This window comes from Arvicanthis niloticus, chromosome 22 (assembly GCF_011762505.2).
Source record: "Arvicanthis niloticus isolate mArvNil1 chromosome 22, mArvNil1.pat.X, whole genome shotgun sequence".
NCBI lineage: Eukaryota > Metazoa > Chordata > Mammalia > Rodentia > Muridae > Arvicanthis > Arvicanthis niloticus.
In genome coordinates this window covers 15,975,323-15,993,175 of record NC_133429.1, presented here as the reverse complement: position 1 = coordinate 15,993,175, position 17,853 = coordinate 15,975,323, and the positions used below count along the sequence as shown (strand labels likewise).

Here is a 17,853-nt window from a genome sequence, read left to right as displayed (position 1 = left end):
TGATTCAGTAAAATAATTATATTAAATTTTAAAAATCAATAACTTCCTGACACACTCCTAAAATACTTTGCCCCAGATGTTTATTTTTTTGGCTGCATTTTGTAAGTCCTTGTTGAATAATACTTTAAGGATATCATTGTCTATGGGGATAATAAAAAGACAATTCCATCTTCCCTTTAGTGTGACCAGTGTTGGTAATCATGCAGGGATTTTAAAAATTTCATCTCATTTTAAAGGCTTGTGAATGGCCATGACATGTGCATTACTGGACTTACTGTTAAGCTGGAGAAAGCTCCTGTGAACTTTCTTTTCCCAGACAAGGGAGCTCAGGTTTCCAGTTTTCATGTGCAACGACTTATCACAGATTCCCTTTGAGTTGACAACATTCATTAGGCAGTTTTTTCATCAATGTCATTATAAATTTTTTGTCAGCCCTGAAATCTCACATTGCTATTCTGAGTGTGTCAGAGCAGTGAGCCCAGGCTTAGCTCGGGTCGGCTAGCCATCACTTCAGAAGGCACAGAAACATCAACAAGCTACACAAGACACATTCTATTTGACAAAAACTACACCTATCCTAAACCCAACTTCCATTCAGTAGAAACTCAGGAGTAGCCCTGACTACCATGGTGCTACCCTGAGCCTCAGGGGAAGTTAGAGGAGGGCAAAGGCAGCCATGAATACAGTACATGATTCTTTTAGATTTTGTAAAATCACACAAAAATCAGCGCCTCTCATATGGATATGTAAATGAAGGCCTTTGAGTTACACTATTCAGCAGCTCTGGTAAACCATTCAGTACTTGTAAACTCTTCTCTATTTTACAGTAGCCAGCACCTCCATTAGAGTGTTAGGCCTGCCATATGTCCGTGGCTAGCAGTTAAGACTTACTCAGGTTGCAATTAATTTTTTTTGAAATATTTTATATGGTGTTACATGTGCTATTGAAGAGACTCAAATAAATTAAACCATGAATACAATTTTTTTTTCTCAAAATTCATGACTCAAGACTCCTCTCTCTACAGTATAGAAGATTCTTCTGGCCCTGTGGCTTTCAAGCCTGGCTGCACACTAGATCTCCTGGAGTACTTTCAGAAAAATGGCGACAGGTATGACATGTGTAGTGGTGTTCTCAAAAAGCTCTGCAGGTGAGTCTCATGTTCAGTCAGAAATTGATAGCCATTGCTCTAATGGCTGAAATTTCTTTTCCTTTTTCCTTCTTCTGCTTGACTGTCAAAATATTGTTTAAGCACTCCCCCATTCTTTTGAACAAAATATAAATATGGAAGACTCGAGAAGTGAGAAGTGTAACACCCATGTACAACACAATAGGTATCACGTCAAAAATGCCGATTTGATTCATTTGCTAGAAAGGTAGAAACTCCTGTCGAATACACTGCCCCAGTGGTGCTGACAGGGTGAGATAGGAGGCAGATGACACGAGCCAGCTCCTAATTAAAAATAAAATTAATTTTCTACCAAGCCTCTGCAGTACTTGAAGGCAAATGCAATTTTGTTCATATAATAAAGGGTGCCACGAAGGGGTCAGCTACAAAGGCTATTTCAAGCAGGAGAGTGTCCAGCGTAATAAATCCATTGCAGCTTGTCAAACACCCAAGCATCCTTCTGTGGCTCAGGTAACCTATTGGGTTAGGCAGAACAGCCACTTGGCTGAAGCTCTCATCCACCCAGGTGGATCATGTACCACAAACAATGGGTATCAGCTTGTTCAATCTGTTCACACACACTGCCTTGCTATTATATCTCCTCAAATGGTTTGGAAGAACAAAGGCAGTTCTTTCTCTTCTTTTCTTTCTTTCTTTCTTTCTTTCTTTCTTTCTTTCTTTCTCTTTTATTATTATGAAAGAAAAATTAGAATTAGTAACTTTTTCCTAAGTAAAATATTTAATCTGTCCCAGGTGATTTTTTTCATCTGAGTACAGTCTTAATTTGATCCTTTTAGAGATATTTTGCTTCTTCAGACACAAACGTTTTTCATGCCTTGCTTTATTGTTATCTGATGCAAACTTTTAAGGTGTTTAATCATTACATATGGGTACTTAAAACAATATAACAGGTTGTATGTTCCTAATCTGAACATCTATCCCCAACACACAAAAATTTCTTTTGAAATCACATCAACAAGTGATAAATTTCAACTTGTGGTCATATGTTAAAGCCAAATCAGACATATACTAAAAATATGATAATATATTCTCCTTAGCCCTTTGCATAAGGTATATATGAAACATCATTTTGTGTTTAGATTTGGGTCCTATCTCAAAGGCATCATGTTTTATTTGTGCAAAAATCCTCATATCTCAAACACTGATGGCCCCAATCTGTGTAGATAAGGGTACCTCAATCTATGTCTGTGTATATATATAGACACATCAGTAAGGAAACATCAACATATGTGTATACATATAGATAAGGGCAACGCATGTATGTATGTATAGATAAGAGAGCTTCAACCCTTCTCTGTGTGTGTGTGTCTGTGTGTGTGCATCTGTGATATTCATAAAGGACCTACCATGTGACACTAGGATGTGATGGCCTCATTTTGTGTGGTTTACCACTGAGAAGCTTAGCTTCTGGAAGGTTTAGAAGTTGTTTCTGGCTCAAAAAAGGATTTATAACAATGTAGAAGGCAACAAAAACATAAAGAACGCCAAACTGATATAAAATCTGTAATAAAAAAGCCAGAATTAGATGCCAAAGACAAAGCATATCTTGGCCTCTCTCAGAACTGGTTGAACAGAGGTGGGGGGGGGTCTTAAAGCTGTAACAGGAGTGTTGCCTGTCAAATATATATTCATTGGAGCAGATAACAGGGCTGTGGAGTATGTTCTTAGCCTGTCAAGAGGGACTAGCTTCTCATTCAGCAGGACGGGAGATGCTGGAAGTACATCCAAACAAGTGTTCTTAGAAGCCAGGGAGAAAAGAGCTTGATTCTCAAGAAACAGGAGTGTTAGTTAGTTCATCCTCACAAGACTTCTGGACACGTACTAAATGGTTTTGAGTTTACTGGTTACTTCAGTTTCAGTTAGAGTAAGGCAGGTTCTCAACTTCATCATCATGGTGGATGTTCTTAAAACATGTTAGACTTAAACTTGAACTTCTCAAAGGTCAGCTTCTAGCTTCTAGCTTCTAGCTTCAGATCATCTGTATGGAGTGGCTTTATCTCTAATTTTGATTTCTTCATTCTCAACATGTTAAACGTTTCATAGTACACACACACACACACACACACACACTGAGGTATGCATGCACATAAGCATCTACACACATTCACACATGTGCACGTGTGACACATATTCAGAGAGAGAAAGAGAGTTATAAAGTGTCAAAGAGAGTTACTGCTTAGGTTTATCTGCTTTTACGCCCACTTTCTGTTTCTCCACCTTCATAGAAATTTTGCTTAGATATCTCCTTTTGAAGTTTCCTCTGAATTTGAGCTGGCAAGATTAATCATATGTCTACCCGGAAGTCTGAATTTCTAACATGTTATAAATCTCCCCATATGTTTTGTAACTCTATTTAGCTATTTATTTTGCCGCCATGCCCTTCTAGCTTCTTAGGGACAGGGACCATCCGGGCTTCAGGGGACATATATAGTGTGTGCTATATATAGATCAACATCAGGGGCTCTCAATAATTTGATCAACTTCACAGAAAGAGCTAAAGTTAATTTCTCCTGTCATTTATTCTCCCACACTGTGTGAGCAGCGAGATCACACAGGGGCAAACATTTCTTATATAAGCCCATTAGCTTATTTCAGTTTTTTTTTTTTTTTTGATACAAACAAAGCCATATCTACTGCCATTTAGCCCTAAGTAGTAATTGAGTATGCAGTCATATTTTTTTTCAGATTGCCCCCTAGAAAGTTGGCTTGCTACTTTCTACACACATTCACTCGCACATGCACACACACATATGCACACACACACACACACACACACATACATATGTGCGCGTGCACACACACTCGCGTATATGAAAGAACATTCTAGGATCTGTAAGGTTAAAACATGTCCACATAGTTCTCCTGCTTCCCTTTGAACACTCCAAGCATTCTAATGTGTCACGCATCACTCTGACCACCGTGAATCCCATCTGATAGAAACCTTATATATAGCTGCTCTGATTGACAGTCCTGGTTTGTTTCTCCCTTCCAATCACACTGCTGGGAAGCCAACCCTCAATACTACTATATTTCTAGCTGAAAGCAACTTAAAGGCCTCTGCTGACATTACCCAGAACAGAAGAAGCACCCAGCTGAGCCCTGTCCAAATCCTGGGCCAAAATGTGTGCAGCAATTGTAGAACAGATGTTTTAAGCCTCTACCTTGCAGACTGGTTTGTAACACAGCAGTAGATAACTGGAAGGCATGTTCTCCTCTTCTGCAGCCAGTTATTGTTCAATGTCCTGCCAGTGCAGTTGTATGTGGGATTCCTACCCCAAGCTTTTAATCCTGAGGCTAATGCATTTCAGCATCTCTCCTCTCCCCATTCCATCTGAGCCATTAGCTCGCATTGGCTTCTTTTGTCTTATCTTAGTTCTTTTTCTTCTATCTAAGCCTACTTCTATTTCTAATCTAGCATGGTGAGAAACTTCATCAAATCCCGAGTTTTCTCTCCTTCCCATTTCAAAGAAATACTAAAGAATCACCCAACAGCTTAAGTGCTAATAAGTATTTGAAATGGCAATTTAAAAAAGCTACTGGGGAACTCTATATTCCTGGAGATGTGTCACCATCTCCATAGCTGTGGGGTCTATTTCAGCCACAGATTTTGTCATATTGGTGAAACAAAGATGATGTGAAGGTGGGACCTTGGAATACACTGTGATTCATTCTGCTTCACATATGCCCTTAACCTGATCCCACTGGTGTAGGGTAGGGATCCCCTAGATACCCTGTCATCTTTGCCTAGCACACCACTCAGAATACTCTACTTCCATTGGTAGAATGGAACCTGGAGACTGTTCAAAATAATAAACAACGTATTTTTCTCCACTGGTTGAATAAAGGATATGAATACTATTTATCTCAGAATCAGAGAACTTAAATTAGGGCACCTTCTATAAGCGCTTTGGTCCAGAAGATTCTATGAAAGATTCAGATACAACCATGCTTATTCCTAAATTTTTGAGCTATTGGATTATTGATAGCACAGTAATTATTTACCTATTAGAGGTAAATAATTTCTTGAATCATGTTTGTATTTATATTCAATGAATTTTTATATTTGGGACACATTAGTTTGTTAAAAGAAATGTAAATATAAATTTCTTCTAACCTTAGTGAATATTACTATATTGGTTTTTTTTATTATTTCTTAGTCCATTGTATTTTTTGTATAATATATTCTCAAGGTTCATCTGAAATTTTTCCACGTTTAGCAGATTTGACTGTTGTTTAACTGTTTATTAAAAATTAATTCAATTTTAACTCCTTTGTATATAAAGTATATAGAGAGAATTTTATGTTTTTGCTTGGGTGACTAACATGCATACTTTAGAAAGGTGTGTTTTGTTTTCCCCAAATAATAACAAGATAGCTTTCTCAGAATGAAAATGTGAGTGTTCTGCTTGTCTCTTCTTTGAGGTCTTCTCCTCAATTCAGTGAGCAGAAGCAGTGTGGCTAATTAAAATACCTCAGTGGCTCCATGCCTAACTTTAACATATACCCCACTATCCAAGTTAAACAGGTTTTAGTCTAAGCAAATCTCCAGGCAGTTTATATTCCCCACCATATACAATGGAAGTAGAGTATTCTGAGTGGTGTGCTAGGCAAAGATGACAGGGGATCTATGAGATCCCTACCCTACACCAGTGGGATCAGGTTAAGGGCATACGTGAAGCAGAATGAATCACAGTGTATTCCAAGGTCCCACCTTCACATCATCTTTGTTTCACCAATATGACAAAATCTGTGGCTGAAATAGACCCCACAGCTATGCAGTTCTTAGTTTATAGTCTTATTCAAGAGAATTTTGGAATCAAGTTGAAACAGACTTACAGAAAGACTCTTTCATCTTTCCACATTATGAAGTGGGGAAAGCCAGGGTCACATTGAACCTAAGAGCCCAACGTAGTTATGTTGGGAGAACGCTCAGACAGCAATGTGTTGCAGAGTTCAGAATCACAGAAAAGCCTCAAAGATTAGACTCCTTAAAACAGGAAAAGGAATATAGATTGTGCCTTAAGATGAGAGTGTGGCCCAAGCTGAAAAGATTTGTATATAAAAGAATGTTTGCAAGAATATGCCTGTTTGAAGAAAAAAAGAGACAGAAATTGATTTTTCAGGAAAGGTTTGAAGTTACGTCCCAAGTTCTACAACATGTCATGGTATCAACAAAAGCAGGCTTTTTTTCCATCTTATTTTATCATATGTACCCAAGATTTCTAAGTTGCACTGAAGTCTGTAATGGCTACACCGATGCCAACCACAAAGTCTACATTTCCATGAGCAGGAATGAGGAAAGAAAGAAAGTCATTCTTCCCAGTCCCTGTGGGACAGCCATACATTCCACTTATATTCTGGACCTGTAGGTGCATGGAAGTAAAGTTTTAGAACATCGTCTTCCTCCAGGAGACTATGTGTTTAGGTAAATATGCTGCAAATGTGCCTTTAATAGCAAAGAAAAAGATTGCCAAGAGACAGACACATATGCACATATAGGTATACATGCATGTTTACACAAATATGTATAGTTGTGCCTATGAATATGTGTATGGCCATGCCTGTTCATGAAATGCAAGAGAGGAGATGAAGATTTAGTGGAAAGATAATGAAAAATTTATTTTGAAAGTGGAAAAAAGGCTGTACTAAAGAGAATGGCTCTAAGACATATATATGTATGCATATACATATATATATTATCTATCTATCTATCTATCTATCTATCTATCTATCTATCTATCTATCTCTATCTCTATCTATCTATCTATCTATCTATCTATCTATCTATCTATCTATCTATTTATCTATCTATTTATCTATCTATTTATCTATCTATATTATTGGCTATGTGTCTAATGTTTAAAAAAACTAACTGGAGTTTACAGCACATCAATAGAATTGATTACATCTTCATTTATGTTTCCATAATGACGTATACTACTATTATAGCATTTTCTTTTCTAATAGTTTAGGCCTCTCTCTAGATGATTCATTCTCTAGACTATTGTCAACATAGCTCCAGTGGAGGGAAATTTATTCTCAAATCTTATAGATCCCTGCACGTGGGGACAAACCTATCAAAGTCATCATTGTATAAATTGTTCATCTTGGGGAAGAGTTGAGGGGTGTGGCTCAACTGAGATGTGTTGGGTTGAGAAGAAGTACATGCTTACAAACTATATCTCAAATAATATACATTATTCTGCTTTTAGACCCAGGTACTAGACTTTGAAGCAGTATCCCACTGCAAAGATGAAAAGACTGAGGGAAAACACCAGTGTCCAGAGATCGAATGGTAGATTAGGAGATAAGAAGTGTGTTCTGACTCTTCCTGCTTGGAGTTTCTGCTCTGTATTGTTGTGTGTGCTCAATTTTGCAACAATCAGGAGAGAGCTGTGGTAATTTGCCATCAGAAAGATTATATTGTAACTCTCCTTAAGTTGGACACTCAGCTTGAAGAAATTATTCTTTTCTTAAACATAAGAATCAATGTTATATGCTAGCCCTGCATATTTACTGATTTATTTTTGCACCAGGGTTTTGCTATAAAGCATAGACTTTGAATAGACCTTGAATTTGCTACTTCCTGACTCAGTCTCCTGTATGCTCGTATTAGAGATATGCACTGTCCTATCTAGATTCTTGTAATGATTTGAATGAAAAAATTGAAAATTTAATTTTGTCTTTTTCTTATTTTATGTCTCAGCCAAGTCAGAAGGTGCAGGAAATGAGATGTCCAATATATAAAGGATCCCCAAATCCTAAAATTAGATGTCTCTCTATCTGTCTAGCTATCTAGCTATCTAGCTATCTAGCTATCTAGCTATCTACCTATCTACCTATCTATCTATCTATCTATCTATCTATCTATCTATCTATCTATCTATCATTCTATCTAATATATAGTGAATAAATGCATAAATATTGGCCTTGTGATTGACATTGACAACTTTCTGAGCTCTAGTTTCTAATAAAAGAATAATATGTTACATAAATGCTTTGGATATCGGGGAGGTGAGGATCAAAGAAACCAAAAACTAACTCAGAGTTGACCAGAACAGATTTTTTTTTTTTTAAATTTAAACTCAGTGCATGACATGCAAGCCTGGAAGCTAGGTAGATCTGACAAATACCTACTAAAGATACATTTCCTACATAGCTACCTTGATTTCCCGTGAGAAAATCACCCTGTTGGCTTTCAAGCATTTTGAAGACTTCTCTTTGTCAAGCAAGTGCTCTTAAAATGAATGAGCACCTATAGGAGATGTCTCCACTGATTTCTCTGTTAGAGACACCGGGAACCTTAGCTTGTCCTGAAATGGGCAATGAGGCTTTGTACATAGCTCAGTTATGTTATTAGGAGAAAAAGGAGATGAAGGAGCTAGAAGTTATGAGAAACAGTGGATGCTGGGGTGTGGCACAATGCAGACAAACTGAACCGTGTGCACATGGGTGTGTATGTGCTCTTGTGAGTGTGTGTGTGTATGTGTGTGTATGCACTTGTGTGTGCATGTTTGTGTCCCTGTGTGTGTCTGTGTCCTACAAATAGCAAACAGAAAAAAAAAAAAACGAGGGCTATAAAGTGCCCCATATCTCCTGGTTGGATGCTTTAAGGCTCTTTCCTCAGCTTGTTAGCCTGCTTCCATTCTTCGGGAATGTATTTCCCTCCTTAAAAGTTACCTCTAGGTTTTTTGTTTTTTTGTTTTTTTGTTTTTTTTTTTATTAGAAACTAGAGCTCAGAAAGTGTGTCCCTCTTGTAGTACTTTGCCCCAGGATATAAGATCTTGGTGTTAGGTGCCCTCTGAACTTAGATCTGCGGCTCCATGCTCCTATGTTTGGTTTTTCTGACCTCTGGACTCCTTCATTGTTTCTCTGCTCTCTGCGACTAATTCAAACGTCATGACCCTTTCTTGATGTTCCCTCCCCGTTGACCACAACCAGATTTGTCTGCTTGCCCATACTGCGGTTTCTCTCAGACTATCATAAAATTGTCCTTGAACTTTCTTCTTACAGCTTTTTAAAAATTCTTTTGTTAATGAGAATAAGGACTGTAAACAGAAACCACAATTTCTCCAGGAACAATGATAAATTTGGGGCATTTTTTTTCTCATCTGGGTAGCAATGAGCTGCAGTGATTGGAGACTGAGGGGTCTCAGTATCTGCAGCGGTATCCTGCTAAAATACTTTACCTCAACCCCACTCCACCTTGAGTCCCTTGTTGAGGGCTTTAGTGTCATTTTCGATGCTTGTTTTTCTTTTCTTCATGGTTACCGATGATCTGAAGAAGTCATACACATAGGAGTCAGGAGAAAAACAAGGGACTTCCCTTTTGCATGTGCACATTCCTATGCATAAATAGGCTGTAGCCAAGGGAAGACTGAGTTTCACATTTCCATTTCCGTTCAGTTTGTTGGGGGAATGCAGCTGTGGCCAATATTTGCTTATATTTATCTCAGTGCTCAAGGTGACACTGTGGCTCAGCCTTGAGCACCCCCCTACAAACAAAAGGTCACAATAATTAGCATCAAGACAGACTGTACTCATGCAATTTGAGGTAGATCAGGTGCTTTTCTTTAGACGGTAAAAAATTGCTCCATTTGTGCCCCCTTACTCCTTCTTTATCTATTGAATTGAATGTTGTAAACACAAAAGTGCTCGATAAATATATCCAGCTGGTGACAGGCTTGGGCATAAAAGCAAAATGGTACTCAAAATTACTCAAAGAAGTTGGTAATAGTTGGATTTTCTTTAAAGGCTGCAGTGGCATGATTTGGAAAAATCTCCACTTTGCCTTAAATGATGACAAAATGTACCCGGTACTGTTTCTGTAATGCCTCTGAGTGTCTAGAATAAAAATGAATTAGGAGGAAAGGTCCAAGGGACTTTAGCAGAGAAAGTTGTTATGACAGGGCATAGGGTGATAATAAATCTGAAAATTCTCCATGAAGAATCATGTCTATTGATAAGCTTTTCTGTGGTTTTTCAGAAAGGGCACAGTTAGACCTGTATTAACTTGTAAAATCATAGATTACTTTGTCCAGTCCGGCATATTATCATTGACTTGGGGGCTTTATCAATGTCTCCTTCCTGAGACTTAGGCTTTATGAACAATGGCCAGGTGTGGAGACTTGTCACAATGTAACATCCCTTCCATAGATCTGGGAAACCATAAAAGGTGGTCCCTTATCCAAATGGCCTCTTTTGAGCGTATTTGTGCAAAGGGGAATCTTTACTTTTACAAAATGAAATTACTGTGCACAGGGAAGGAGTTGGCAGGGAAGCAGCATTGAAGTTTGATGGTCTTTGCTGAAGGTTAGGACTGGGAATAGATACACATTTCTTTGGGGATCTTTTGCTTCCATAGAGTCATTACTTAAATGAAGGAAGAAATCAGGGCAGATTTTTCAAAATTGTATTTAGACATCGCTTGATGATTCTGCAAAAGGCACCAGGTTGGTTCATTGGCGGTTTTATGGATGGATTTTCATAAGTGAGCATAAAATAGTTGAAGTATCAAATGATTTGTGAGTGTGCATGATGGCTGAGGACAGAAGGGAAATATATTGCTCTTTCTAGCAATCTGCAAATATGCCCAGCCAGCACAGAACCAGCAGTTCTCTAGGAGAGTGGGACTGCCCAAACAGGGCATGCCTTCATTTTGGGTATTTTTCAGATTCTAGCCTCTTTATCTGATTAATTATTACCTCCAGTCAGAAGATTTCTCGCAGACATAACCCTCCCCATGTGCTTTATAAGCCCTCTGTGGTTGACAGAAAAAAAAAAAAAAAAAAAAAAGAATAAATGCCTTACTGCAAGCAGTTCATCAGCTAACCCCATGTTTGTTTGTTTGTTTTTTTGTTTTGTTTTGTTTTTTAATTAGACACTGTTTGATGATTTTTTCCCTCGGTTTTTATTGTTAAATTCTCATGCAGAGTCATCTCAATACAATGATTGCAGTCTAAGTTCAGGCTAGTGACATGTTTTAGCTCTCCTTACTGCTTTTCCAGAATAAGAGATCTTTGTTCTTCAAAAGCCATTCTATGCAGATCTGTACTCATGACTACCCACTATGCACATATTTCTACTTGGTATTTATAAAAGAGAGTAAACTGACCAACAAGTCCTAAAACTGAAGCTCAGAACGGTCACCAGCTGTAAGCCTCTCTGCCTGTGTTTTCCTTAAGCTCTTTGAGACCGTCTTTGCTTCTATAGAATAGGAAATCTAAACAATGGTCTTGCAGTATTTGAAAAGCCTTATAGTCTTTGAAACATCATGCGTACAGCAGAGGCTGCTCCTTTCTTGCGGAATCCTCTCTGCTTTTCTTCCCCAGTAATAAAGCTGTTCCTGGATCCAGTCTGAGACTACACTGTGCAGCCTCTTTTATACCTAAGCAAGATCATGCGGGACTCTTGGGTGCTAGACTTCAGCTTGTCCTTTTTCTTTTTCTCTTTCTATTTCTCTCTTTTTCTTTTTTGCTTCTGTTTTCTCCTGTGTGTGCTACAGTTATGAGAGTATGCGTGCATGCATGCGTGTGTGTGTGTGTGTGTGTGTGTGTGTGTGTGTATGCGCTCGCGTGTGCGCATGTGTGGTGTTTTTATGTATGTGCATATGTGTGTGCTATTGCAAGTGCCTGTGTGTAGAGGCTAGAGCAAAAACACTGAGTGTCTTCCTATGTTGCTCTCCACCTTGTTCCCTTGAGACCAGGCTTCTTAGCGACCCAGGAGCTTGCTGATTTGGCTAGGCTGACTGACCAGTGAGCTCCTGGGATATGCCTATCTTTGTCCCTCAATGTTGTGATTGGTACAGCCAAGGACAATAATTCCTGGCTTCCTATCTAAGTGCTAGGATTTTAACTCAGGTCTTTATGTTTGCTTAGCTAGTACTTTTACCCACTGAGCCATCTCCAACTCCATAGCTTATCCCTTTTCTCATGGGCTGGGAGGGTTTTAGCGGAGTAACCTTAGTGGTTGGATTATCAGACTCTTTTCTTGACTTGAACTGGGGAGTAGAGCTGTTGCCCTATCTAGAATACCTGTCCTGGGCCACTGAGTGATTAGAAAGAGTATATCTCTATTTGTTACAAGCCTTTGAACTGTTCATCCTATTTATAACAGCATCTTAGTGTGCCATGACTAAAATCTGCATTGTACTGAATCCAGGATTACAGTATGACAGGGGTTGATAGATTAAAGAGAATTAGAAGGAACCCTGGAGGTCATCTTTCAACTAAAAATAATGTTTTCAGGGGGAAACATGTTTTACTTGGCTAAAAAGCAAGTTAATCACAGGATTGGAATGAAATCTCGCCTTCATCACATAAGTTTACCTCTTTGTCTTTATAAAGTGAACATGTGCAGAGTCCAATACCCAAGAGATGGTTCACACAGAAGATGTGGACAGAGTCTGTAAATGGCATGTAGACTTTTTATAGCCTACAGTAGAGTCACAAAACTGGGAAAGTGAATGGTCTTTTACCCAAATATCAGGTACTATGAACTTTAAAAGCTTTTACCCACCATCCTGGAGCTGGGAGGGTCTGAGTGAAGAGTATCATTACAAAGAGGGGTCTTCTTGGTTCTGTTGAACTGCCTTAGGGGGAAACAGGCAATCTGGCAGTGGAGCTGGGAATGTGTCAGCCAAGGAACTTTTGTGCTCAAAAAGATTGATCTAAAATGGGTTCTTAAAACATAACCCAACAAGAGAGAGAGAGACAAGATTATGTTTTTAGCATTTGAACCAGAACACGCTCGCTCCACTTTAAAAGGTCTTATGGGACTGAAAAAAGCCCAGGGAAACAGAAGTTGCTGTACTCATTAAAGGAGGGAGGTATTTTTATTCATTGTTTTTATTCACATCAGTTAATTTAACATGCCTTGAAGGGGCCTCCTCCACTGCAGCAGTATTGAAGTAACAGCTTACTCACTGATTATAAACAAACATTAGTCAAGTTTACTTGCAAAAGTTGGTGCATGGATAAAAAGCAAAAAGAATTACCTGCTACCTGACAGATGGGATGAGTCCCAAAGGTGTCTTCTAGCCTGATGACAATATGCCATGTAAGAAACTTGGAATGGAATCTCAGTTCTTTAATGGTAATTTATAATTCTTCTGAGGATCTGGTCTGCCTACTTCCCTCCCTTGTGCCTCTACTCTCACCTCTGCCTTGCTCTTGAGATACCTTCCCTAGTCTTTCCTCTCCTCTGCTTCACCTGGTCTGTGATGCAAAGTGCTACCTACGCTGTTCATGTGACCAGCAGTTTTGCCTCTGCAAGAGAGCAGCTTTAATTGATCCAGAAGAATTCGAACTTCAAATATTACTTTAGAGATATTTTCTCTGACTACCTCCAAAAAGTTTCACTCCATTCCATTTCCCTTCAAATCATTTATAGAAGCTATCCTTCATTTTATTTATGTCTGTATGTTCTATGTTCGGTTAGCATTGATCTCTTTTATAAGATAGCAACTAAATTGTTCCACCTACCTTTTATGATGTAAAATGGGCAAGGTTCAACCTGAAATAGTCTGGAACTCCATGCTGATGTTGAGCTATAACTTAGGCAGGAGGAAACTAAAACTGAGAGACCTTGGATGGCTTGAGTGGACTCAAATATAGAGATCAGTCACTTACCAAAAGACCAACAAAGTCCGGGAACTGAGAAGCCATTGAAATCAAAGTTAAAGATGGCAAGTGTTCTACAGTGATGCTTTAGTCATTAAGTTGTTGATTGCATAAGAATAAGGACCCGAGTTCAGTCCCTGGAGCATATATATAAAAGCCTGTCATAGTAGCATGCTTTTGTAATTCATGCTCTGGGGAGATGGGAACAGCTAATCTCTGGGGTTCCTTCATCAGTCAGCCTGGGCTGAATTGGTGAGCTCCATACAAAAGTGGAAGACTGTCTCTCAAAAAATAATGTCAACAGCTCCTGGGAAAAAGCAGTGTGAGGTTGAGATTGACTTTGGACGTCCACATACATACCTACACATACATGAGGCAGGGACATCGGTACACACATGGAAATACAAACCCATATTGAAAAACAGTCAAAAGAAAGAAGCAGAGCTTTAGGAAGATGTGAGGAAACATTTCCGCATACAATGTTTAAGCCAGCGTATTGGCACATTCCTGGGGAGCTAGATTTTTAGACCATTTCCATCGTCTATGACCTGGGTGATTAGAGTTGGAGCCCAGTAACTCCATCTTCCTTGGATCAAACAGATGGAGAACAAGTTTTTCTTTTCGTTAGTACTATCCCCTCTCCATTCAGTTTTTAGCTGTATACATACTTCAGCAGATATGCTAGCTGGCCTTGGAAGTGAATTTGCATGCTTGGTTTAGACATGAAGTGACCTTTCTATCTTTCCCTCATTCTGACGATCCCTTCCCCCAATCATACATCAAACCCCTCTCTGAGGTCTATTGTTTCTCACAGGATTCTCCCCCTTGCCATCCTGAAGAATTCAGAGTTCTACCTTCCCATCTTGTAGACTGCCCTTTAATATAAGCAACTCGTTTGAATCAGTTTCCTCTTGTAGTAATGACATATGAGAGACTTCTGTGTGCTATGTTTTGGGGGGAGCATTGTTGGGGGAATCACAAGAAATATAGTCACTTGTTCCCAACTTCATTTCAATTAAAATAAATCCCGCACCAATGACAGTCTTTGCTGGCCTCAGGGAAACCAGCTGCAACTGACAGGTAATGGAACCAAATCTTGGCAAGAAGTAACTGCACAACATGATGAAATCTGATATCCAGCATGCCCTACTTTATAGAAAACACATACTGCTAATAATACAAATGTGCTTCCATTATCAGGATAAACTGTGCAATAAAATATGCGGATCTAATGGCAACTTCACAAGAGATAAATAGATGATAAATGGTATAAGCTTAAATCATTTTACTTAGCTTCCATGTTAATATGTATAAACTGAATGAAGCCGTGTATTTAGATGCAGAGAGCCATATTACCCTAAATATATTTGCTAAAATAGAAGGCATACATTGTAGCCAAATTTAGTAATGCCTAATGTTATGCATGAGTGTTTAGTTGTGATTAAATGTGAACAGTTGCTCCTTTAAGGTAAAGGTCTCTGTCTGTGTGATTAATCAAATCGAAATGAAAGTGCAGACAGCTCATGCCATGCCTAGTTATCAGAATGATTGATTTTAGTCTGTGCTTCTAGGTGAAAAAATATCTGTTAATAACCCCAGCAACCAAGCCCCTAATGTCAGCGCTAGCTCAATGACAGTGCACATCCTGTGTTATTGGGCTCATTTTCAGGTAGAGGGTCTACACAATGATCCATTGGCTCTCAGAATTAGAACAAGAAGAGTCGCGACACAGATTTATGCAAGAGTTATGACTGCAAAGTGCATTTCATCAGCGAGAAGCTGGAAATTGCTGCTGTTGTAGCTGTCACGGGCTTGTTATTTTCCTTGGTTTGTGTGTAGGCAAGACTGTCAAGGCTCTATCACACAAACTTGTGTTTTTGTGTAGCACAGCTTTCTGCTTGCTGATGACAGCCAGCCTCTGAACCAAGTTGTTATTAAGTTTTTAGCTCTATCTTAGATAGTACTTTACCAACTTGGTTGAATTACATTTGATTGCAAATACCTTAGTGTTTTTTGGGTATAAAAGGTTCAGATGAAATAAGAAAGTATCTCCACAGTAAGTCCTCTGCATCGCTGATGGTGACTGTGTAGCTCATCACTGTGGAGGGAAATGGTATCAGACTCAGACTTTCCAGTGATGTATCTTCTGGCAGAGAAGCCTTGGGGTTGACAGACATCTTTGTTTGTGGACTGTTAATGTTTCTTCCTCCCTACAACCCTGGATTTTCAGGCCAAGCAACTGTATTCTCTGATTGGCTTCCAACCTGCTCCCTTTTTACCAAAGAAGTTTATTCTCTTTCACTGTTATCAGGAGTTTGAATCTGGAAGCATATTGGTTCAGAATATATGAGGCAGGGGTGGGTGCTAGGGAAATGTCTCATCAGTAGAATGCTTGCCAAACAAATATGGATCTGTGTTCAATCCCCAGAAACCACATAAAAAGTTGTGTGTGGTAGGGTGCATGAGAAATCCTAGTGCTGCAGAGGCAGAGATTGTCAGATCTCTGGGGCTACACAGCCAGCCGAGCTTGCCTAATTAGCGAGTTCTCAAAAAACAAAGGTAGACAATACCCAAGAAACAAGAATGATATTCAAAGTTGATCTCTGATCTCCAGATGACTTCTCACAAATATGCCTCACATATATGTCTTGTTCTGAGGAGAACAAGATAAAAGGAAGGAGGGAGGGAGAAAATGAGGGAAAGTGAGAGAGGGAAAGAGGAAGAGGGGGACAGGGAGAATGGGAGGAAGAGAAAGAGGGAAGGAGAGGGAAAGAGAGAGAGAGAGCTGGAGACAGAGGGAGAGAGAGAGGGAGATGGAGTGGAAAAAAGATGGCGAGTATCTGTCTTTAGGAACACTGTCCTAGTGACCAGATACTATTGTGGCTACTATCTTCATCTTGTAATTTAGACTCTTGCTTTCTTGCTTTTCAAGAGATTTGCAGAAAAAGGTGTTTTTCTTTGTAACTCCCCCCCCCCCCCGCAAAAAAAAAAAAACTCACCAAAGAGAATAGGGTTTGGTAAGAGGAAAGTGTGTCTCAGAGAAAGGAAAAACTAGGAAATTTCTGTCTGGTGACAGAAGAGTCTAGGTAGGGGGGAAGACAGACATGCAATGCCTTAAAGGAACAGCTAGCTCTCTTGCAGCCTCAGGAGAGCATGTGCACACACACACACACACACACACACACACACACACAGAGAGAGAGAGAGAGAGAGAGAGAGAGAGAGAGAGAGAGAGAGGGAGGGAGGGAGGGAGGGAGGGAGGGAGGGAGAGAGAGAGAGAGAGAGAGAGAGAGAGAGAGAGAGAGAGAGAGAGAGATTTATCTGGTTCTAAATTTTACCCACAGTTGTACATTTTACTCAATGAAACTCAGGGGAAAAGACAGAATAATACATGCAAATACTACATGAAGGCAGAAGTTATCTTTTGTCTGATGACACAGCACATCTAACATGTCCTACCTCTGTGTCAGGACATATAATACCATCACTTGACCTGTGCTTGGATTATCAGATTATAATGTGTAGTATGAGACACTATGGAGTTGAGGTACATGCCAATCACTAAACATGATAGCACAGATAAAACATATTAGGTTAATGTATTTAATTTTAATTGTGTTACTTCTTAAACGATTGACACATTGTATTTACAAACCTTTTTCTCTCTCTTTTTAGGACATCCCATGTAATATAACTGCAGCAACAACTCCCATTTAGGGAATACTTGTGCTGGACCAGGTACTTTGTAAGACACAATTAGGGGTATGATTATAGTTCACACATTTCTTAAGTAGATAGCCAGATGGTATAGGCGAGAGAAAGATCAGCAGAGTAAATGAGCATTTCAGAAGAAACCCACACCCAATTTGCAAACTCCTTCCAGATTGGCTTGGCTTTTAAATAGCTCATAAGGATTCTAGCCTATTTCTTAGGGACAATAATGGCCACTCATCACATTTTGTGTTGAAATATAAATCAGGTAAGATTTGTTATTCTGGTCACATTCCAAAGCACTCATGGTCACATGCGATCAAGGGCTATCCAAT

The 17,853-nt window shown here is 39.2% G+C and overlaps 1 long non-coding RNA gene across 2 annotated transcripts in view; it reads left to right on the top strand.

Annotated features, from left to right (window-relative positions):
- The first annotated feature begins 1,029 nt into the window (after positions 1 to 1,029).
- The window catches only part of LOC143435688 (uncharacterized), an 85,637-nt gene continuing 68,813 nt past the window's right edge, over positions 1,030 to 17,853 (top strand). For both annotated transcript variants that reach the window (XR_013106157.1, XR_013106156.1), the window contains exon 1: positions 1,030 to 1,109. This is a non-coding gene — a long non-coding RNA (uncharacterized LOC143435688). The remainder of the gene's footprint in view (positions 1,110 to 17,853) is intronic.